Source organism: Papio anubis, chromosome 14 (assembly GCF_008728515.1).
Source record: "Papio anubis isolate 15944 chromosome 14, Panubis1.0, whole genome shotgun sequence".
NCBI lineage: Eukaryota > Metazoa > Chordata > Mammalia > Primates > Cercopithecidae > Papio > Papio anubis.
The window spans coordinates 45,960,217-45,982,975 of NC_044989.1; the positions used below are offsets into that span (position 1 = coordinate 45,960,217).

A 22,759-nucleotide genomic window follows, 5' to 3' on the forward strand; every position below is an offset into this window, starting at 1 on the left:
CAGTTTTCAGTGAGCTCCCGAGGGTACGTCAACGCCATGTAGATTTATTTTCAATTTCCAAGCAGCTAAGATTCTAGTGGACGTCTGTTTGTGCTGGCTTTATTTTCACAAATGCTCCATTGGGTGCCACATGCAGATGTGGCTGTTGGCTGCAGGTCGGGCGGCACACGCTCATTTTGTGGGCAGGTTCTGGAAAAGTGGTTAGAATAGGGTTTTGTAATGTAGTGATCTACGTTATGGATTTATATGTAAGTACCCAGATTGGTGGTAGGTGAATTTGGTGGAATCATTTTCCACCAGCATCCTAAAACCATATTTAGAATTGTATTTTAGCAAAATGAATGTAATCTGCCTGGATATAAAACAAAATCTCCAGTTGGGGGTGCAAGTGAACGGAAGGGCTATTTAGAGGGAGTATCCCCAGCCAGTGGGGACCTGGCTCCCTGGGGGCTGGGGGTGGGGGTGAGAGGCTTGATTTTGCCCATCTCTGCTAATGATGTGGAGCTCCAGTAAACAGCAAGTTAATGGACTTCCCAGATATGTGAATTTCAACAGCTGTTGCAACAGCAGTGAGCACAGAAAAAAAAATATATAAAGGAAGAGAGAAAGGAAGAGGAAAGAGAGGAAGAGGGGGGAGGGAGGTCAGCAGTGGAAGTAGGAAACAACAAGGATGAGATCCAGTTTTTAAAATCCAGATTTTTGTATCTGGGCCTGATTGCAAATGCCGTGTATCCTAGGAAGTCATCTGGAAAAACAGCCAATCTGAGAATGCCCTGAGGGTGGCCAAGGACAGCCTTGTGGAGGGAGTTGTCTGGGTTTCCTAGGGCTTGGTGTGCCTATAGGGGGAGGAGAACAGGCATTCCATACAGAAAGTGTATGTGGTTACCCCTCCCTTTTGAGAGAATTAACATCCATGGACTTAGAAATTCACCATCAGTAGTAGGTTAAAATTTACATATTGCCAAGCAGTGTTAAGAGATTACATCTTGTCGCCTTGTTTTAAGACTCTTTATAAACTAGCCCCAGTTTTTATCTTTTCTAGCTTCATCTATTTCTATTTTTTTTTTTTTTTTTTTTGAGACGGAGTCTCGCGCTGTGTCACCCAGGCTGGAGTGCAGTGGCGCGATCTCGGCTCACTGCAAGCTCCGCCTCCCAGGTTCAGGCCGTTCTCCTGCCTCAGCCTCCGAGTAGCTGGGACTACAGGCGCCCGCCACCACGCCCGGCTAGTTTTTTGTATTTTTAGTAGAGACGGGGTTTCACCATGTTAGCCAGGATGGTCTCGATCTCCTGACCTCGTGATCCGCCCGCCTCGGCCTCCCAAAGTGCTGGGATTACAGGCTTGAGCCACCGCGCCCGGCCCTATTTCTATTTTTAATAGACACCTTATACCTCAGGCGGGTGGGGTGGTTTGCTGTTCCCATATTTTTTTTTCCTTCTGCTTAGAAGCTCTGTCTTGTGCCACCAACTCCTTCCTGTCCTCCTCCCTGTCTGCTGTCCATCCTTAGCAGGCAAAGGAGAGGCTTCCCCTAATCCCCAGAGGTGTCACCCCCTGCAGGGCCCAGCAGCCTTTTGCATGGACCTCTACTGGGACACTGACCCCACTGCCTTCTTGTTATGTGCTTCTTTGTCTGTAGCTTCTCAGAGTTAAGATGCTGGAATATTGCAGTGAAATAGGCCTTTTTCTTTCTCTCTCTCTCAAGTGACTCAAATTGTTTCGCTGACCTCAGTAAAGAGCTCAGTAAAGGTTGGCTGAGTCCGAGTGAGTGAGTTAACCATGAGTTACAAAGTGACAGAATAGCCAGATTGCTTCCTCTGTGACACCACACAGAGCCCCTCTGTGTGGTTGAGGGGCCGCTGGTGAGGGATGAGGGGCCCCAGCCCCCATGCTGGGTGGGTCACTGTAGACATGGCTCTGCTGTCATCTGTACACAGGCCAAACTTGTTTTAGCCTCAGTAAGTGTTTAAAGCTGACCCCAAGGAAGCCAGTCTTGTTTTTTTATGGTCCTGGAGGATTTCAGAAGCAGATCTGGAGATGTGTGTGCACAGGGTAGGATGGTAAAGATATATAGTTGGGTCCTCAGAGAGCAGTGGCTTAGAGGAGACTGTGCTCTTGCTGCGGGCTGCTGCGGGAGGTGTGATCTTCTTGGGATCCCAGAGGGCACCAGTGTGGATGCCACCCCTTGTGTCTGATGAGAGTGGAGACACAGACGCTCGTTTCGCACACTGATGAGATTGAGGCAGTGTGGGGAGCCGAGGGGTGCAGGGGGTAGCAGGTGGGATGATAGCTCTCTGGTTTTCCTGTGATTTCTAGGCCGTAAATTGGGCTGTTGAGGGGAGGCAGTGGCCAGGCCCAGCCCACCTGTGGAAGGCAGAAGGCATGAGCCACAAGATAAATGGGGGCAGTTAACTAACCAGGCCACCTGGGGCTGAGGATGAACTAGCTACCTGAGTTTTCCTTTTAAGTAGCAGAGCGCTAACATCTGAGGCCCTGACGGGGAGCCAGGGTCTCTGTGGAGCGGTGAGAACACACCTGTGAATGATATAGAGCAGTCTTTTTTCTTTGCGGGGCTGGAAGTCTGATGGCGAAGAGAGACATCTATGAAGTAACCCCCAAAGAAACGGAAAACTAAGGGTGGTGAGGAGGGCAATGAGAGAGACATAAATGGTGAGCAGAGGTCCTGGGTAGGGGTTTTTGAGCTGGTCTGGGAGGTCAGAGAAGGCTCCTTGGTCGGTATGCTTGAGCTGAGAGGCCAAGGAGGACAGGATAGGTTCGGTGAAGAAGGGAGAGAAGTCTGATGCAGAAGGAACAGTAGAAGCAGCCTGGCACTGTCATTCTCTGATGTGATAAATTTCCTCCAGATAGTCAAGTCTGTGCTTCTGCCTGACTGAGGATCATCTAGGAAATGAAACTAAACTTTGACCTAGACCTTGTGTGACCTTGAGGTCATCACCCTCTCACAGGTGGGTGCTATGAGTTGAAGTGTGTCCTAGCAGAAGAGACATATTGAAATCTGAACCGCCCCCCCCCCCCACTTCAGAATGTGACCTTATTTGGAAGTAGGGTCTTTGCAGATGTAATGAAGTTAAGATGAGGTCACTGGGGTAGGCTCTAATCCAATATGACTGGTGTCCTTATAAGAAGGGGAAATTCAGATGCAGAGGCAGATGCAGGGAGAGGGCGGCCCTGTGAGGACAGACACAGAGATTGGAACTGTGCTGCCGTAAACCAAGGAATGCCTGGGGCTCCCAGAAGCTGGGGGAAGCAAGGAAGGATCCTCCTGTAGATGCCTTGGAGCGAGTGTGGCCCTGCTAACACCTTGATTTCGGACTTCTGGCCTTAACAACTTGGAAAGAATGCATTTCTATTGTTTTAAGCCATCTGGTTAGTGGTTCCTTTTTGTGGCGGCCCTAGGAAACTAAGACAGTAGAGGAAGGAAGGACAAAGAAGGATTGTGTTGAAGATTAAGTAGAATATATTTATACCTAGAACAAGGCCAGGCACATAATAGGTGCTCAATGAACAGTAGCTACTCTTGTCTCACTGGGTAGAAAACGGGTGCATTTTATTTTTGTATGTGTGTGATGGGGTAGGGTTTTTTTGTTTGTTTTTGGACAAATTGGAAGTACTCAAAGGTTAAATTGGGCTGCTACCTATCTATCGATTGATCGATCTATCGATCGATCTCTCTCTCTCTCTCTCTCTATCAAATTTGCAGTCACCCTAGAGAATCATTTACTTACCTATGCTGAAGAAACTGCTCCCATCAGTTACCCTATGATGAGGTCTCCAGCCCTTTCATCAGAAGACAGAGCTTTAAAATGCAGGTGGTTAACAGTGACCTGAAGACGTACTGACAGGTAAATGATGGATCTCCAGATTCTTCTTTGAGGGCAGTTTTGATTTTGATACCAAGGTGGGAGAGCACAGAGCTTACCAAGGCAATAAAGGCCTGAAGTACAGAGGAGGGCACCCCAGATGAGATAATGCAGTGAAGAAACCTCATTTTGCCCACCTCCTAGGTTCACCCAGGCACAGCCCCAGATGGAGACAGAATTTTTTCTGGTTCTCCAGGCTGCTTCCCGTTCCCATGTAAATTCTGATTAAAGCCTCACCTTTGACACAGGTGTTTTAGAAAACATCTAGATTCTTAGAGACATGACAAGTCTAGATTATTTTCTTCCTTCTTCTCTTAGTATCTGAAATTTAGGACTCACTGTCACAACACAAATACAAAGCACGAATACAAAGATGGGCCAGGTGCGGTGGCTCACACTTGTAATCTCAGCATTTTGGGAGGCTGAGGCGGGTGGATTGCCTGAGGTCAGAAGTTCGAGACCAGCCTGACCGACATGGTGAAACCTCGTCTCTACTCAAAATACAAAAATTAGCCGGACTTGGTGGCACGCATCTGTAATCCCAGCTACTTAGGAGGCTGAGGCAGGAGAATCACTTGAACCTGGGAGGCGGAGGTTGCGGTGAGCTGAGATTGCACCCCTCCAGCCTGGGTGACAGAGTGAGACTCTGTCTCAAAAAACAATGACAACAACAAAAAAACAAATACAAAGATGACTTACGCACTTGAAAACGGGAGTCCTCCGCTCAGATACAGATGTGGAGATCTAGCTGGTTTTAGTGGCTGGTAAGGAGGCTTTGGTGTTGGGCAGCCCGGGATACTCATCCCAGCTCTTGGGCAAGCTATTTGCCTTTCTGCACCTGTAAAATGGGGATGATAATGCCTACCCACTACAAGCAGTTTTCATAGTGGTGATCAGCTGAGAGAGCATCTGTAAACTATCTGTCTATTGTGTGCGTTATAGAAGGAGCTCGGTCAACATGGTCAGTTTTACTTGCATGTGTTTATCCTGAGCGATGGACTTTGTGCCCCCTGAAGGTTGATTGTTGGGATTACTTCGAGCCTCTAGTGCTGTACCTGGTTCCATACACATTTGTTGAATAACTATTGATTGAGATGTAGTCACTGTTTTACTATAGTGATATCTAAATCACTATTATTTCTTTAGTAGTAGAACCCTTCTTTTTTTATTGTTTTTTTCAAAATAAAGCTCTAGGGGTACCCCAGCATATATAGTGAATCTAAGAAGAGCTTCTGCTGTTGCAAGCAGGACATGAACCACCTTTCTTTTCCATGTCTTTCCTTCACCATTCCTCAAATGCAAGGAGCCATTTGAACACCTTACTCTGGGAGTAGAAGGGCTAAAAGCTCTACTAGAACCAAAGTTTGAAAGGAGTCGTTCCACAGAAAGACTTCTGGGCTTAGTCTTCCTGAGATCAGCTGCTAAGGCCGTAGCTAACAGCCTCAGCAGGTAAGAGCCTCTCCTATTATCAAGTTTTCTTGAGAAAGCATTTTTTTCTTCTTCTTTTTTTTTTTTTTTTTGCCCTCAGGAAGTCAGTCCTTATTCCTAACTAAAAGTTGTAAAATTTAGCTGTCCTTAGTGAAGGTGGAACATGTCAGGCCTCAGCTTCTGTTTTATTTTTATTTTTTTGTATTTCTGATGGCTGTTGTTATGTCACTCCTACCTGAGTTAGAGGCCACAGTGCTGTTCGCTTTCCTCCTATATTTTATTCTCTAGCCCTTAAAGGAATAATAATCAGAACTTCTTGGGCTGGGTGTGGTGGCTCACATCTGTATTCCTAGCACTTTGGGAGGCTGAGGCAGGAGGATCACTTGAGGCCAGGAGTTCAAGACCAGACTGGTCAACATAGTAAGACCCCATCTCTAAAAAGAATTTGAAAAAATTTAGCCAGACATGGTGCCATGCACTTGTAGTCCCAGCTACTCGGGAGGCCAAAGTGAGAGGATTGTTTGAACCCCCAAGTTTGAGGCTGCAGTGAGCTATGATTGCAACACTGCACTCTAGCCTGAGTGACAGAGTGAGAGCCTGTCTCTAAAAAAAAAAAAAAAAAAGAACAAAGCAAGAAAAGAAAAAAAGAAAAGAAGCTCGTTGAAGGTAGAGGCACCTTTTTTTGGCGTCTCCAGAGAACCTTCCACCTGAAGGACAAACATGGGCTATCTGCGTGGAATTCATTCTTTTTTGGATTTTCCTTTATTGTCCTAAATAGAAATCATCATTTGTTCTTGTGAAGGTTCTTTCCTAGAACATTTATTTTGTTTTGGTTTTTAAAAGACAATAATTGGGCTTCTGTCACATTCTTTGGAAAACTATCTTTATGCAGCCTGTTCACTCATAACAAAAAAAATTCATATTCTCTCATCCATATGCTTGCAGAAGATAAAGCTAAAATAGCTTGTTTTATATTACTGGTATTAAAATGACAAATATGTCTCCAAATAGCGAATGGGTAGAGTAATACAGATTTAAATTTCACTGGGTTAGGAGGCATTATTTCTGACAACATTGTTATTTCACCCATTCATCCATCTATTAACCAAACATTCATTGAGCATTTACTTAGTGCCAGGCCCAGAGACACATGGGTGATGCATAGCTGAATAGAAAAGGGTCAAGGAAGGCATGGTGGGGAGCAGCATATAGTGGAATTATTAGCATTTTACCTCCATTTACTCCTTTGTTTTTAGGATTAAACATAGGGAAAAAAAACTGTATATGCCTCTTCAAGGTAGTGTATCCCAAGGAAACTATTGGTTTAGTATGTTGGGGTTGGTTTTTCTGTTTTGTAGATTGTTCATTTTTCATTCCTTCTCTCGTCCCCTGAATATTCTGTACCTTCTGTGTCCCTCCCTCTATATCCCTGTCCAGGGACTGGGCAATCAGAGTGGGAAAGAGAAAGAGGGGTGAACCCATAGTTTTGCTTTTTGTTAGCTACTCCAGGTAAAGACCAGCTCAGAACTCAAATCCTAAAGTGACTTTCCTGTATGAAATGTGACTTGGGAGTGTTGGGGGTTTCCTTAGCCCAGTCTTAAAGTGTCGTGACTTGGCCTTTGTTAGCAGAGTCACTGGATTCTTAATATTAAACTCTGTCAGTTACTCTCTGGGTCCCTCCTCTACCTCATCTGAAAAGTGAGCATCGCTACGCCAGTCTTTCAGAAGTATTGTGAGAATGAAATGCCTGTATGGTGCTGGCATGTATAGGTGCCCAGCAAGTGTCCATCTCTTCCTTCCCCCTCTAGTATTTCAAGGGGACAGGCAGCAGTTTTCACCTAAATGTTATGCCTAAGAAATGATAATAACACTGTTCACTGCCGTATTTTAAGTTTAACCCCTGTGCTTATTAAAGGGCTATCACATTTGGTTGAGGAAGACCAGGGGTCATGAGAATAGTCTTGACCTTGCCAAATACTGTATAGTGTGACCTTAAGTAATTCTCAGTCCCTTTGTCCCTCCCATCTTACCCCATCTATCAGGTGGGAGCCTGAATGGTCCCCTCTTCCTTGCAGGGGAGCTGGAGGGCACAGATGAGATAAGGCGGGTGGAGTACTTCAAGAAGTTTAAAACTTACAAATACCAGAGACTTACTATCATCAGTGTTTGGACGTGGAATTCACTTTCAATTCCTTATAGTATCTCTATTGCGGGCATGTCTTTTACCACCATATTTCATGCATACTTGTGCCCGGTTCTGTGGAGCTTGGCTCTGTGCAGCACTAGGGGCCTGAACTATTATTGTTGCTCTCTTAGGACACAATTTTATGTGGGGAGAAGCAGCAGGCTTTATTTCACCTGCTTAAAACTCTAGTTGCAGAGAAATTTGGCTCAGACTTTCCAAAATAAACTCACCTTTGGGCTGAATCCAGAAGTGGAAAATTTTAGCTGAAAATGATGGTTTGTCAGAAAACATAGGAGTGACTGCCAGTTGGGGGTATATGTAGTCCAGAGGAGGCTGGGTGTAAACCCAGCTGTACCATTCTCTGCACGGCATGCTCCAACCAGACCGACCCAGCCCTCTGTGAGTTGAGGTTATAGGCTTATTGGAAGGAGGGAGGCGTGACAAATCTTAGGGATTGTCTGTTTTTTTTTCCACTGTCAGATAAACCTCCAGGCTTTGGCTCTAGAGTGATGGGTGGGCTTGCTTTCCTTTTGTGGGTTTGATGGCATTTGACTGTATAATTATTCTTCTCAGCTGAATATCCCTGAGTATCCTTTGACATGATGGTGGTATAGGTAGCTTTACCAGGCGTAAGTCCTATAATCCATAGAGTGTCAGGAAGGTACTTATTTTCCTATCAAATGCTGCTGACCTGATTAAGTCCTCTGCCTGGCTTTGTAGCTGAAGATAATGAGTTTGTCCAGTGCAGTGGCTGTTGGGACCTGACGACTTTTTGAAGATGACTGTAGCCTGGGTGTTGAGTGGGGCTTTGTGTCAGTTGCTTTAAGTTAGATATCTGCTTTGGAGCTCTGGTCTGATTCTGTTCCCCAGATCATAGTAGCCAATAAAGGGACCTGGTCCCATGCAGTTGGCCCTTGAATTTTTCCTGTTGTTTGAGAACTAGAAACTATTTCTGCCAGAGATTTCACCTGAGCAGAATATATCCAGGTGAGTGCTTGAGGGTATGGTAGGATGAGAAGCAGTGGAAGCCCTGGGGGAAAAGAATTCTGAGTTGATGCTAGGGTAGGAATGCCATGGGACTGGCCAGGAGAAAAGCTTCACAGCTGCTATTGTAGTTGGCAAGAGAAAGAGGCTATGAAGTGAAATATTACACAGGATTGCCCTAGACACTCAACGGAAAACTTTTTTCCCTCCTTCCACCAGAGGAAATGATTGCATGCTGATGGTAATGAGAAAATGAGGCTCTTGCCTGCTTTTCCTTCATTTTCATCTTTCCCTTCTTTTCTCTGAATCCTCCCTGCCCTTGTGTCAAGCTTCACTCCTGGTTCTGCTAGGTCAGAGGAACTTGAAGCAGTGTCTGTCAAGCAGTCTTGACTGAGAGGTGTCTGAGAAGACTGGGATCTACCCTTGCAGGAGTCAGACTGGATTCCAGAATGACCTCTGCTCTTGTTTGTGCTTTGAATGAATGAATAGTTTGCACATGTCTTCATCTCTGGTATCACATCCCAGCAGTATCTTCTCTCCTGTTCATCCTGAGGCAGGATTTTGTATTGGCCGCCTCACAGTTTGGTCCCCCACAGTGAATTAAATTCCAGGAGAAGGAAAATGGGAACCCCTGTCTTCTGTATGTAAGAGAATCTGAGAATACTGCAGGTGACTCATAGTAAGAGATTTGATCATCAATAGCAAGAAATACCTTTCATTTGAACTGTGTCTTTTAGTTACCAGAGTCCTTTCTCATTCGTTATTCCTGTGAGAGGGAAACTGGGGCAGAGGGTGGTTAAGTGATTTACTCAAGATCCCAAACTGAATAAGCGATGATAGACATGAACCAGTTTTGCTTTTCACAGGTCAGTGGAAATTGAGTCGATTTTCCACTTTCACTCGGGAACTAGCTTTCTCCCCAAGGATGGGGGTCTTGGCCAACTTTGGAATTCTGTGATTTTATGACTGTTATATTCCTCAGTCCAACAAATACCACATCTGAGTCTGCAAGAGCTGGCGGTTGATGAGTGCAGTGAAAGTCCCTCGTGGCTCGCAGTTCATTACTTCACAGGCAGATATTCCTCATGTGTCCCAGAACTTACCAGGTCTGCTTGCAGCCGAGGCCTGTGCATCAGTCCCCGTCTCTTAAATGTGGAGACTGCTGCCTTTCTTCTACTCATCAAGAGTGAGTCCTAGCCAAGATTGTAATTGTTACCAAACATCTGAATTCATTGGAGAGGCAGGAAGGGTGAGTGGATAATAACACCTTATATTCCCATAGAAAGCTTTATACTTCCCAGAGCCATTTAAACATTGATTATCTCATTCTAACTTCAGAACAGCCTTTATTATCTTCATTTGACAGATGGGGAAGAAATGGAGGCACAGAGGATTTGTCACTTGGCCAAGGTCACAAAGCAAACTCATAGCTCGTCCTGTGACTTGCTCTTGCCCCTGTGCTGGTCCTTTTGGGAGAGGCTTTATCTGTTCATGGAAGTCAAGGGTGTTTCCTTCAAATATTTTCCCCTGAGCCCCTGCTTTTGAGGATCTGCATTGGGGGAGGGAGAACATTTCTTCTGTGGCTTCTCATGTCTGTGGGACACACAGTTCGTGACGAATATGAAATAAAATGGAAATAGCTCCTGCATCCTCCCACACAGACGAGCTGAGAGTCTGTCTCTGATGTGAGAGCCAGCATGGAAGGAGTGATGGCTCTGGCTGTCCCCTTCTCCTTAGTTCACAACTGCTAAGCCAGGAAGCAGACCTGGGAGTACAGGCATGAAGCCCCAGTTAGGCAGGCCACAGCCTTCCTGCAGCATGACTTATGTCTGTCTGGTATCCCCGTGGGTTGCATTCCTGCTGCTTCTCATAAGGTAGACACAAATTGGAGGTCTCCTTGATGGCAGGCAGTGCATGAGGAATGCTGGGATGCTGCAGGACGCTGCACATGTTTCTTGCCTTCAAGTGAGCTCCTGATCTACTACCAAAGTCTGTCTCTGTCACTCCTCCCTGCGCATCATAGGTTGGACTTGAGAGCCGGCAGATTTCCTTTAATGTCTTCCTGGGCAGAGCAAGTTGCTAGTTTAAGCTGGGGCTCCAGTCCAGGATCATCAAGTACCACAGAACAAAGCTGTGAGGTCAGCTATAGCAGAGATGGCTTATGTGTCCACCAAAGCCTACATCATGGGAAAACAGCTAGACTACACCTCACATTCCCTTATGACCAGGTGATATGGCTTGGCTGTGTCCCCACCCAAATCTCTTCTTGAATTCCCACATGTTGTGGGAAGAACCTGGTGGGAGGTAATTGAATCATGGGGGCAGGTCTTTCCTGTGCTGTTCTCATGATAGTGAATAAGTCTCATGAGCTCTGATGATTTTATAAGGGGGAGTTTCCCTGCACAAGCTCTGTCTCTTTGCCTGCTGCCATCCATGTAAGATGTGACTTGCTCCTCCTTGCCTTCCACCATGATGGTGAGGCCTCCCCAACCACGTGGAACTGTAAGTCCATTAAGCCTCTTTCTTTTGTTAATTGCCCGGTCTTGGGTATGTCTTTATCAGTAGTGTGAAAATGGACTATTATACCAGGTATGGCCAGGAGTGGTCATGTGGCTCAATTCTGGCTAGTGGAATGTGGGTGAAAGGAGTAAGTGCTTCTTCTAGGCCAGCCCACGAAAACCTCCTGGGTCAATGTCCCAGGTGCCTTCTCCCTCTGTTGACTTGGAGCAGTCAGTCATAGTGGTCTTGGGGGCCATGTGTTGAAGGTGGCAGAGTCAGAAGAGGGAAGGAACCTGGCTCTCCAAATTGCTGCTTGGCAGAGAGCCACTCCTGTGTGGATAGTAGCACACAGTTTCACCTTGAATGGCATTGAGCCACTATTTGGGAATTTACCCGTTACTCTAATATACCAGTTTCAGGGGCAAAGACAATGGCTTGAGTCAGGATCATGGATTCACTGTGGATGAGACAAGTGGGATTTGTGGAACTTACTGGGGCTGCTGCCTCTGGAATAATGTCCTGGCCTGGAGCTGCCTCTGGGTGTGAAAGAGTAGGAGGTGAGGACTCCCAGTTCCCTTCTGGAAGAGGTTAGTAGGTCCTGCCAGAGCTTGGTGGCAGGTGCTGGTCAGGAGCACCCTGGGCTGGAGCCAGCATACCTGGCAGACCCAGCCAGGCCAGAGTGGCAGCTGCTCCAACCAGGCCAAGACCCATGCACTGAGCTCTCAGCCTTCCTGGGTCAAGGCCAGAGGGCTGCTGTGATGGAATATGCCCCAGTTCTAGCAGATCTTGGCTCTTGCTTCATGCTCCACATCAGCCAGCTACGTGACCTTGGACAAGGCCCTTCTCTGGCCCTCTGCATGATTCCTTTTCTTTGCAGCAGCCGGGTGTGGACTAGATCGTCTTGGATGTCTATGAATGTGCATTTGGAAACTTCAGCACAGACTATGCTCTAGGAGTTTGTAGAGTTCCTGGGCCACCCCCCCGCCCCATTCTGGATTCCAAGGCTGTGGTTCTGCCTTAGTGTGGTTGCTGCAGCATGTTGTCAAACAGCACTTTGACTTTCCCTGTGACCCTAAGTCAGGGACTTCCAGATCTAAACTCTTTCAAACTCTTTTGAATGAAATGGAAAGCATCTCATCTCCAGTCCCCATCTCTATTCACCTGGATATTGTGGTATCCCCCACTGGGACAGATGTCTCCTGTCTCCCCTGTGACCATTTTTTTTTTTTTTTTTTTGAGGCAGTCTCACTTTGTCACCCAGGCTGGAGTGCAGTGGCATGATCTCGGCTCACTGCAACCTCCACCTCCCAGGTTCAAGTGATTCTCATGCCTCAGCCTCCTGGGTAGCTGGGATTACAGGCACATGCCACCACACCTGGCTAATTTTTGTATTATTTAGTAGAGACGGGGTTTCACCATGTTGACCAGGCTGGTCTCAAACTCCTGACCTCAAGTGATCCGGAAAGTTCTGGGATTACAGACTTAAGCCACTGCTCCTGGCCCATTTATCTTATTTAATTAACATATCCATAGCACTGGCTAGGTGCTGGGCACTATTCTTGGAGTTTTCTATATATTAACTCACTTAACTCTGTAACAACCTGATGATGTCGGTACTATCATTATCCTCATATGATGGGTAAGAACACTGAGGCCTAGCCTGAGAGATTAAGGAGTATGCCCCCAGTTTTTCGGCAGTAAGAGGCCAAGCTGGGATTTGAACCCAAATAGTCTGGCTTCAAAGTCCATACCTCTGCCCACTGAGGTACACAGCCTGTCGTAAGTACTCCTTGAAAGTCCATACATCTTCCAGAATCTCTAACATGTCCTCCTGAGAGCTTTGCTCTCCTGCTTCCGAATCTCAGTCCTAGATGGTCTGGTCTCAGTGGAACCCTGGTGTGTTTTTTGGCTATATTTTCTTCTGTATATTTTCCTGCATGTTTTTCTCTTTGTGAAGCCTGTCCATAGATTAATGATTCCATTGCCAGGCCCCAGGCCAGGATTCCCAAGAAGTGGCAGGAGAAGGCTCTGGACGTTGCGGCTCCGGCATGGCCCAGAGTGTGCCCAGGGCCTGGGGACTGGCTGTCATAGGGATTTACAGCTGTTACTCACTGACATCTTGTTTTTGCCAGGGCCAATCAGAGACACCCAGGCCTGATTGAGATACCATTGTTTGCCACCCTGCTGTTCCTGGAGCTGAGGCCTGCAGACCCTCACCCCCAAGGGATCAGGGTGTTTTACTGCCTGGCAGGCCAGATGACACAACCCGACTTGTCTGGAGGCTGAACCAGGGGTGCTGGGAGACAGGGGGGACCTTGCCTTCTCTTGCTTAACATGGGCTGGGAAAATTCAGCCAGGCAGAAACATATTCCATCTGATCTCTCACTATTCTAAGTGTTCAGTCTTTTTTCAGGTTGCTGCTCCCTCCCTGTCCCCTGTCCCCTGTCCTCTCCCTGTGGTTTTTGGGCTTTTAGATTGAAGGGAGTACAGCTAAGAGCATGAACTTTGCAGTCCCAGAGATTGATATGCAACTCAACCACTTACTTACTCTATGTGCAACCATGGGCAAGGTACTTATCCCCTTCGTGCCTCAGTTTCCTTAGCTATAAAGTAGGGAGAAAAAAGAGTGCCTACCTCACAGAATTGTTGTGAGGACCAGAGTAATAGACAACAGCTGCCAGGTACTTTCTACAGTGCTGGGCATATAACAAGAGATCATGGACATCGTGACCAAGAGAGAGGACTCAGGCCAGACTGCCTGGCTGCAAATCACAGCTCTACTACTTACGACCTGGTGACCTGGTGTAAGTTACTTAATGTCTCTGTGTCTCAATTGCCTCATCTGCAAAATGGGGATAATGAAAGTCCTTATTTCACAAGATCATTGCAATGATTAAATGAATTAGCATTTGTAAAGCACTTAGCACGCCTGGTGCCTAGCAAATATTCAGTATTTATTAAATTAACTATATAAGTGTTCAAGACAAGTTGGCTATTACTTCTATTATGTTTCCATTATTGTTATTATTTATGTATTTTCTTTGAGACAGAGTCTCGCTCTGTCACCAGGCTGGAGTGCAATGGCATGATCTTGGCTCACTGCAACCTCTGCCTCTCTGGTTCAAGCAATTCTCCTGCCTCAGCCTCCCGACTAGCTGGGACTACAGGCATGCGCCACCATGCCCAGCTAATTTTTGTATTTGTAGTAGAGATGGGGTTTCACCATGTTGGCCAGGATGATCTTGATCTCCTGACCTTGTGATCTGCCCGCCTTGGCCTCCCAAAGTGCTGGGATTACAGGCATGAGCCACCACACCCGGCCTCTATTATTGTTAATAACTTTATATTTTGTCCTATAAAGGAGGCAGGACAAATACTGTTATTTCACTCTGCAGTTATGTGACAGGGGCAGATCCTCAGTTTAGCCCCCACTGTCACTTGAGTAAAGAATTACATCTTCTCCACACTGTCTGTGTGCCCCCAGGTGTTCCTGTTGACTGACCTCTTGCCACTCTACGGCCTGTCCTTTTTTTTTTTTTTTTTTGAGACAAAGTTTCGCTCTTGTTGCCCAGGCTGGAGTGCAGTGGCGCGATCTCGGCTTACTGCAACCTGTGCCTCCCAGGTTCAAGCGATTCTCCTGCCTCATCCTCCCGAGTAGCTGGGATTACAGGTGCATACCACCACGCCCAACGATAGCTAATTTTTTGTATTTTTAGTAGAGATGAGGTTTCACCATATTGGCCAGGCTGGCCTCGAACTTTTGACCTCAAGTGGTTCACTCCCCTTGGCCTCCCAAAGTGCTGGGATTACAGGCATGAGCCACTGCGCCCAGCCTGTCCTGTCTTTTTGACACCCCAATCTGATCATGCTGTTCCCCCTGCTTAAAGCCCCTGATGGGAGACCTATACTGTTGGTGGCCTCCAGGAACATCTCTCCTCCTTGGCAAGGCCTATGAAGCTCTGGGCCAATTGGCCCTGGCTGATCTCACTGACAGTTGCATTCTCTCGATGATCTGCTACACCTCTGGGGCCTGGACATGCCGTTCCCTGTGCCTGGAAGGGCCTTTTGCCTCTTCTCCATCCAGCTCAGGTGTCAGCTCCTCCCTGTACCTACAGGGAGAGTCTGGCTCCCTCCTCTGGGCTTCCATCTGCTTGGCACCAGTGTTCTATTGTGTGGTCCTCGTTTGTTTAGGAGGTGTTCAACTCCTCCAGCATACTTCCCCGTCCTTGGAGGGCAGGGACCATGTATCATTTATCTTCATATTCGCCCCATACTTCTACCTCTTTGAGTCTGAGAGTATACCTAGCATATGTCAAATGCTCAGAGATTGTGACTAGATGAATAATAATGATAATTGCAACACTGTCGCCTTGCATCTGTCATGTGCATCGTGATTCAAAAGCTCTCACACCTTTGTGTTTTCTTCTTGGTCCCAGTCTGGTGCTGACTTGCAGTGCTGTCCTCCATCAGCTATAGCTTATTTCCCTGGGCCTCAGTTTCTCTCCCTGTAAATGATCTGTAGTCACTGTCACCTCGAGGCTCTGGTAAAGGTGAAGTGGATGCTTATTTAAGAATGCGTTTGGAATCAAGTTCTAGACATACAGAGGCTGTCATTGTTTTTCTCATCTTGCCCTTGGACTCCGCAGCAGATCACCTTGCCAGATGGGAAGAGCCACGGGAGAGCATAAGCCTGAGGGTGGCTAATAATGTGTATTTTTCTTTGCCCTACATATTTGTGTGACACCTGATGGTAATGGATAGCCGTAAAGACTCATTATGTCCCGTGTAGCTGCAGGGATATGCATCTTCCTTCTGTGTTACTGATTGGGAGGCTGAGCCCACAGAGAACCATCCAGGGCACACAGGCGAACGCTGCTGTAAGAAACTCAGTATATGAACATCCGGACCAACAACATAGTGGGTGGTATTAAAGCAATTTTTAAAAATCATTCTTCATTTGAAGAAGGGATCCACTGGCATTTCTTTAAATAGAAACCCATGGCTGTTTTTAGGTTGAAGAGTTAAAACCTACCTAATAATGAATGTGGTGGGCCAAGAAGGGGGAGGGCAGAGAAGCCTGAAGCTGTGGTATCAGTTTCCACTGATGGTAAATGAGAAGTGAAGATAAAACACCTCTGAAAAAGTGCGTCTCTCTAGAAATAGATCTGGATTCGCAGGCATTCCATTTATGGGCACCTGTTTTAGAAGTAGGTCTGTGGTTATAACAGAGAGATCCCCATAACAGTCTTCATTTACACAAAGGACTTTTATTCTATAAAGCACTGGTTTGCAAACTTTTGTATTTCTTGAGACAGTAAAATGTCTCTTCCTTCAACCCCCACACCTCCAAAAGGGAAGGGCATTGACCTAAAGTTATGTTCTTTTAATTTTACCAAGAATTTGAGCAATACATTTACTATCATAATTATTTCATGAACAGAGCATTTTACTTCAATAATTATATAAGCATTTTTTGAGAGCCAGTAGCCCCAAACACTGTGCTAAGTAGTGGCTGTTTAATGGCAGACACGATAGGCATGGCCCCTGCTCTGATGGGACTTAGAGTTGGATGGAGGAGGGGCACGAAACAAGCCAATACATAAGGAAACATAGAAAGGGGGCTCTGAAGAGAGACACGGAGCTAAGATCAAGGTGAGGGGAGACGGCTTGCCTTTTGGTGGCATGGTCAGGGAAGGACTCTCCTATAAAGATGCAATAAACAGGGACAATGACATTGAGACACAGAGGGAGAGAAGGAGCTGAATAAGGAAAGGAAAATAAGTGTTCCAGGAAGAGGAAACTGCACGTGCAAAGGCCATGAGGTGGGAAAAGAACTTGATGTGCTCAAGGTCAGAAAGCAGAAAAAGCAGGACAGATACATCTCAGGATACAGAATAGCTCTTTAAATGAAATACATTCAGCCTTATGAAAACTTATGACAGTGATTGTCTTTCTGTCTTGCTTTCTGCTTTCCTTCCTTCCTTGCTTTCCTCCTTCCTTATTTGACTGTGGCCTTGTGAAAGGTTTTCTTGGCCCAGCACTACAATCCTGTTAAGGAGGTCATGTCTAGGGAGTATAGACCGTGTGCTGAGGGGAATGGGGAGCTGGAGGTGTGACTCGCTGAGTGTCTTCCCCGACTCAGGGGATCATGAGCCTTGAGCCTGTCCAGCCTGTCCTGGAATCTCCTTAGCATTCTTGGAGTCTAATGTCTGTGTCCCTCGGAACCAAGGTGGACCTGAGGCATTGGCCACTGGCCTGAGAGTATCAGTCACTTTCGTGAATGTGGGTAAGCTGGTTGCAGCCTCATGGTTTGGGTTTTTGGACGAGCACACAACCACAAGGTGTTTTACCTCCTGGCCTTCAGGTTTCCGGCATCTGCAGGTTCCTCCTTAGGATTTGTTGTTTTCCCTGAAACAGGCTGGAATTGTTTCCTGGCAGAAAATAAGACCGGGCTGCACAAAGCTCTTCCACAGGCAGGCAACTCGGAGCTGTGGGTTGAATGCATAACTCATTCACTCACTTAACAAATATTTCTCGAGTGCCGACGGCGTGCAACTGTGTGCATGACGCTGTGCAGGACACTGCAGGAAGCAGAGGAGTGCCCACCACCAGATGCTCCTGGTCCACACAATGGCATCTTTTGCCTCAAACTCTATGTATTGATCTTGTCACCTCTGCCAGGCTTAAGCTCCTTGTGGGAGGAAGCTTCTTATCTCCTTCTGTTTTAACCCCTTGACACCCCTGATAGATGCTAGTGTATCTTGAATTATGTCTCTGACTTTTGCAGTCTCAGGGAACTCAGAGTCCTTAAAGATATGGTTGGGTTTTTTTTCTTTGACCAATTTTGGCTTCTCCTGTTGGAGGATATCCCTCCCCTCTTGCTTCCGTCTATCCAGTGTCCTTTGTTGTCATAGGGTTTCTAAGGAGCAAGGGACTCCTGCTCATCTCTCCCAAAGACTTGGCTTCTTCTGGAATTTTCTACAAGTGTCAGTCTACAGGGTAGTCTATTCTAAGATGTCAAGTCCCTTTTAAAAACAAAATCTGCATGGTAAGATATAAAGAAGAGGTGAGTAGGCAAAGCGGGGATTATCTATGGGTGGATTCTGAGAGCCCTCTGTCTTCTTTGCACTACACGAACTGCCTTTCCTTGGTGACTCAGCTATTTTTGGGGGTGAGGATGGGGTCTGATGGTTTGGGACAGGTTGAGCAGTGTTGGCTGAAGGCAAACTGAAGTCCACAAAGCCTGTCTTGATTGCTCTTCTTCCCTTTTCTGCACTCCCCCCATGATGCCTCTCATCTCAAAGCACCCCTGAACTCTCCCTCCTGGTTGGAGGCCTAAAAGTCTCTGCTCCCTGCGTGTGCTGGGCCCACATTCTCAGCGGAGTCTTTCCTATTAAAATCCTGCTTCAGTTTTAGCTTCTAAAGTGCTTTTGAAACCTACAAGCCCCTCTTTTCCCTCCCTTATCTTTCTGCCCTTGTCTCTTACTCACCTTCAATTGAATAGGGGCCCAGGCAGAACTGGAATCCCTGGGAGGGTTGTTTCTCTAGCTTTCTTTTTTTTTTTTTTTTTTTGGAGACGGAGTCTCACTCTGTCGCCCAGGCTGGAGTGCAGTGGCCAGATCTCAGCTCACTGCAAGCTCCGCCTCCCGGGTCTACGCCATTCTCCTGCCTCAGCCTCCCGAGTAGCTGGGACTACAGGCGCCCGCCACCTCGCCCGGCTAGTTTTTTTTTTTTGTATTTTTTAGTAGAGACGGGGTTTCACTGTGTTAGCCAGGATGGTCTCGATCTCCTGACCTCATGATCCGCCCGTCTCGGCCTCCCAAAGTGCTGGGATTACAGGCTTGAGCCACCGCGCCCGGCGTTTCTCTAGCTTTCAAATGTCAAGGCTGGTGCCATGGTGTATTACTTCATTCTCACGCTGCTATAAAGAACTGCCCTGAGGCCAGGTGCAGTGGCCCATGCCTGTAATCCCCGCCCTTTGGGAGGCCAAGGTGGGCAGATCACTTGAGGTCAGGAGTTCAAGACCAGCCTGGCCAACGTGGTGAAACCCTGTCTCTACTAAAAATAAAAAATTAACCAGGCGTGGTGTCGCATGCTTGTAGTCCTAGCTACTTGGGAGGCTGAGGCACAGAATCACTTGGACTCAGGAAGTTGTAGTGAGCCAAATTTGTGCCACTGCAACTCCAGCCTGAGAAAGAGAGCAAGACTCTGTCTCAAAAAAAAAAAAAAAAAAAAAAAAAAAGAAAGGAAAAAAGCTTCCCGAGACTGCATAATTTATAAAGAAAAGTGGTTTGAGGTTTAATTGATACATAGTTCAGCATGGCTGGGGAGGCCTCAGGAAACTTACAATCATGGCGGAAGAGGAAGCAAACACATTCTTCTTCACATGGCAGCAGAAAGGATAAGAATGAGAGCAGAGTGAAGGCAGACGCTCCTTATAAAACCATCAGACCTCGTGAGAACTCACTTAGTATCATGAGAATAGCATGGGGGAAACTGCCACCATGATTCAATTACCTCCTATGGGTCTCTCCCACCACATGTGGGGATTATGGGTACTGCAGGATGAGATTTGGGTGGGGACACAGCCAAACCATATCACATGGTGATGCCCCTGCTGTCCTGAGCCTGTCCAGGGTCCCTGAGTGAAAAGGTGAGGATCCCACTGTTTGCCTCCCACAACAGGCTAGGCCCAGATTAGGATGACAATTACTGTGAAGGAGGAGGAGCCCAGTTCTCCCATTTGCTGCCCACAGTACAGCTTCTATTGCATCCAGGTTTGTGTGTCTGTCACGTCTGTTTGGACCTGTGGGTTAAAGAGCAGCACTTAGATAACAACTGGTTTGTTCTCTCTTTCTCTCTTCTTACCCCCCTCTCTCAATCAATCATCTATCTCCCTACCCAATCACCTGTCTTTTTCTATCTATTTATCTATACATGGGCACATGCATGTTAACATAGATAAGTATGTATTTTGTAAAGTTTTACTTGCAAAGGAATCCTACATTGGGCTCTCCCTAAAGCACATTGCATGCTTTGTGCATATCTGCGTGTACCCTGGAGCAAAATACGTTCCTTCTAAGTTCTGTAATCTGTCTTGACTGCAAGAAGAGGATCCTGAGACTTTTTTTCCTAATAATTGTTGTATTTAATGGTGATGATGATATTTAATTTAGCCCGCCATAGTAGTCTGCAAGGGATGTCCAGACTTTTTCTTCTGCCCCTGTTTTGGGGGCTCCTGAGGGTCCCATACCCACTGATCTGGCTACTTCCACAAGCTGGTCATTAATTTTTGAGCAAATGAGAGTCAAACTGCATAACTGGCCTCATGTGGCTGTTAGCTATGGGCAGAGGATGGGGGTAGAGGATGCTCCAGTATCACAGGTCTGCTGGGTAACTGGCATTTGTGCCCCAGCCCCATATTGTACCTCTTGTGGATGTTAAAGGAAAGTATCCTTTTACATGTAAGCAAAGATGGGCCCCCTCAAGAAGCTGGTGGCTGGTTCTAGAAGAATCCTTATAGATACATCGTTTTGGCGAATTTACCAGGATTCTCAGCTTTGCGGACCAAGACCATGGGTTTTTAGCACTCAGCACTATTGACATTTGGGGCAGATAACTCTTTATTGGGGGAGGCTGTCTTACGCATTTTAGGGTGTTTAGTTGCATCCCTGGCCTCTGCCCACTAAATGCCAGTAGCACTTTCCTCTCAGTTGTGACAACCACAAATGTCTTTAGACATTACCAAATGTCCCCCGCAGGGCAAAATTGCCCCCAGTTGAGAATCACTAGGTTAGCATGCGAGGGAGGCTCTAGCAATTTGGGGAGAGCTAATAAGTACCAAGTGCTTACAATTTTTTTTTTTTTTTTTGAGACGGAGTCTTGCTGTGTTGCCAGGCTGGAGCACAGTGGTGTGATCTCAGCTCCTGCAATTTCCACCTCCCGGGTTAGCTGGGATGATAGGCACGCGCCACCACAGCTAATTTGTATTTTTAATAGAGATGGGGTCTCACCATGTTGCCCAGGATGGTCTCGATCTCCTTACCTAGTGATCTGCCCACCTCGGCCTTCCAAAGTGCTGGGATTATAGGTGTGAGCCACCGTGCCCAGCCAAGAGCTTATAATTGTTATATAAAGTTGATATGCTAGTTCAAGTTAGGAGAATTGTGTGTTACGTCACCTGGGATTCTAGGGTAAGTTTGCTAACCTGTTAAGCTCTGGAGGCAGGCTCTGCAGAAAACCCAACTCTATGCTGGAACCAGAGTCACAAAAATAAATTGAGTAATTTCATGGTTTAATCTGGAGTGCCAAGGAACACTGGTTTTGGAATTATGAATGGTAGTTCCATGTAGAAAGAGTTCTTATGGTCAAATGAATTGGGGAAATATTTAATTAAAAACAAACAGATTTCTTTATATCAGAATTTATCAGAGCCTTTAATATGCCAATATGTGCTAACAGTCTCCTAAAGAATTGACATTCAGTGTTGGCCAAATTTATTAAAACTTGAGTAATTCTTGAGACTATACTTCACAATGTAAAGTGTGGAAAAATGGTTTATGAGCAGCAGCTCGAGAAGGCTCGAGGCATCTATCCTTGCCACCTGTAGGCGGTGCTAGGATGGGCACTCTCGTCCTATGCTTGGGGACTTCCCTCTTCCTTGGCACTCTTGGCTGGTCCTGGCTACTCCCCAACCCTACCCCAGCTTCCGGCTTCTTGGAGATGATGTTAATGTGTTTCATCTGATTGACATCTAATCTAAAGCGATTGGTTTTGCTTCTCTCTGCACTGATTCATCATTGGATTAATCTTACAGTTTTATTCTGAGAGGGCAAACTGTGTTTCTTAACTTTTTTTCCCCCTAATGAGAATATCAGTGGAGGCCCACATGCTGACATCCTTTGGTCTATATTCCCAGGGTGTCCTGTGGGCCACGGGAAGGACCGTTTGGGCTTCCTTCCCTCATTAGGGAAAGCAATGGCGCGCAGTTGGCACTTGGGAAATAGGTACTGAGTGACTGGATGGATGGTGGGTCACATCTGAAAGTCAGGACCAGGACTGTATCTAATACGTATTTCAAGGTGTGGCACATCTGAAATCTATGCACATAATACATGCTATGTAGCCATGAAACATACATGGCATATGGATATGGCTTGGAAGAAATTTTCTCTCCTCCTTTTACAATCTAGATCAAACAAAATCATAACCCTCCTGCCCACAAAAACAATTAAAATACCCAGATTGGCCAGGTGCCATGGCTCTTGCCTGTAATCCTAGCACTTTGGGAGGCCAAGGCAGGAGGATCACTTGAGCCCAGGAGTTAGAGGTTACAGTGAGCTATGATCTAGCCACTGCACCTAGTTCAGGTAAGAGAAAAAGACCCTGTCTCCTAAAAACAACAACAACAAAATAACAACAACAGAACTCTCAGATTGTTGGTAGGGAGTTCACAGACAGCTTGTTTGCTGGAGTCCCTTCCCATGGATCACGGTTCGAGCAGCAGACTCTAGATTAACGAGGAAACAGCATTTCTTGGCTGCATCCTTCTTCTCTGATGGAGCTGTGAGCTGCTTGCCAGGGACAGAGAGGGAGGGAGAGGGCTGGAGGGGTAAGAGGAACTGTAGCGAGGTGTGGTAGGTGAGGGAAACAAGCCCTCAAAGCTGAGAGCAGCCACTGTCCCACCCTTCTGGGAGTTACCATAAAGTGAGGGAGTTGAGATAAAGTAAAGTGAGTGCAGTATCATTTCCACCTATTGGTTGGTAAGAGAACTACCTGGGAGGTTGG

At 46.5% G+C, this 22,759-nt stretch overlaps 1 protein-coding gene across 7 annotated transcripts in view; it reads left to right on the forward strand.

Moving 5' to 3' along the window:
* Positions 1–22,759, forward strand: part of PRKCE (protein kinase C epsilon) — a 539,251-nt gene that overhangs the window by 46,906 nt on the left and 469,586 nt on the right. For 4 of the 7 annotated variants that reach the window (XM_017947485.3, XM_017947489.3, XM_017947490.3 and 1 more), the window contains exon 1: positions 1,336–3,858. The exons of 2 other annotated variants lie outside the window; for them this stretch is intronic. The gene's annotated coding sequence lies outside the window, so the exon portion shown is untranslated. Of the gene's footprint in view, positions 1–1,335; positions 3,859–22,759 lie in introns of those variants that run through there. One more of the 7 variants, XM_017947498.3, reaches the window with a different exon arrangement.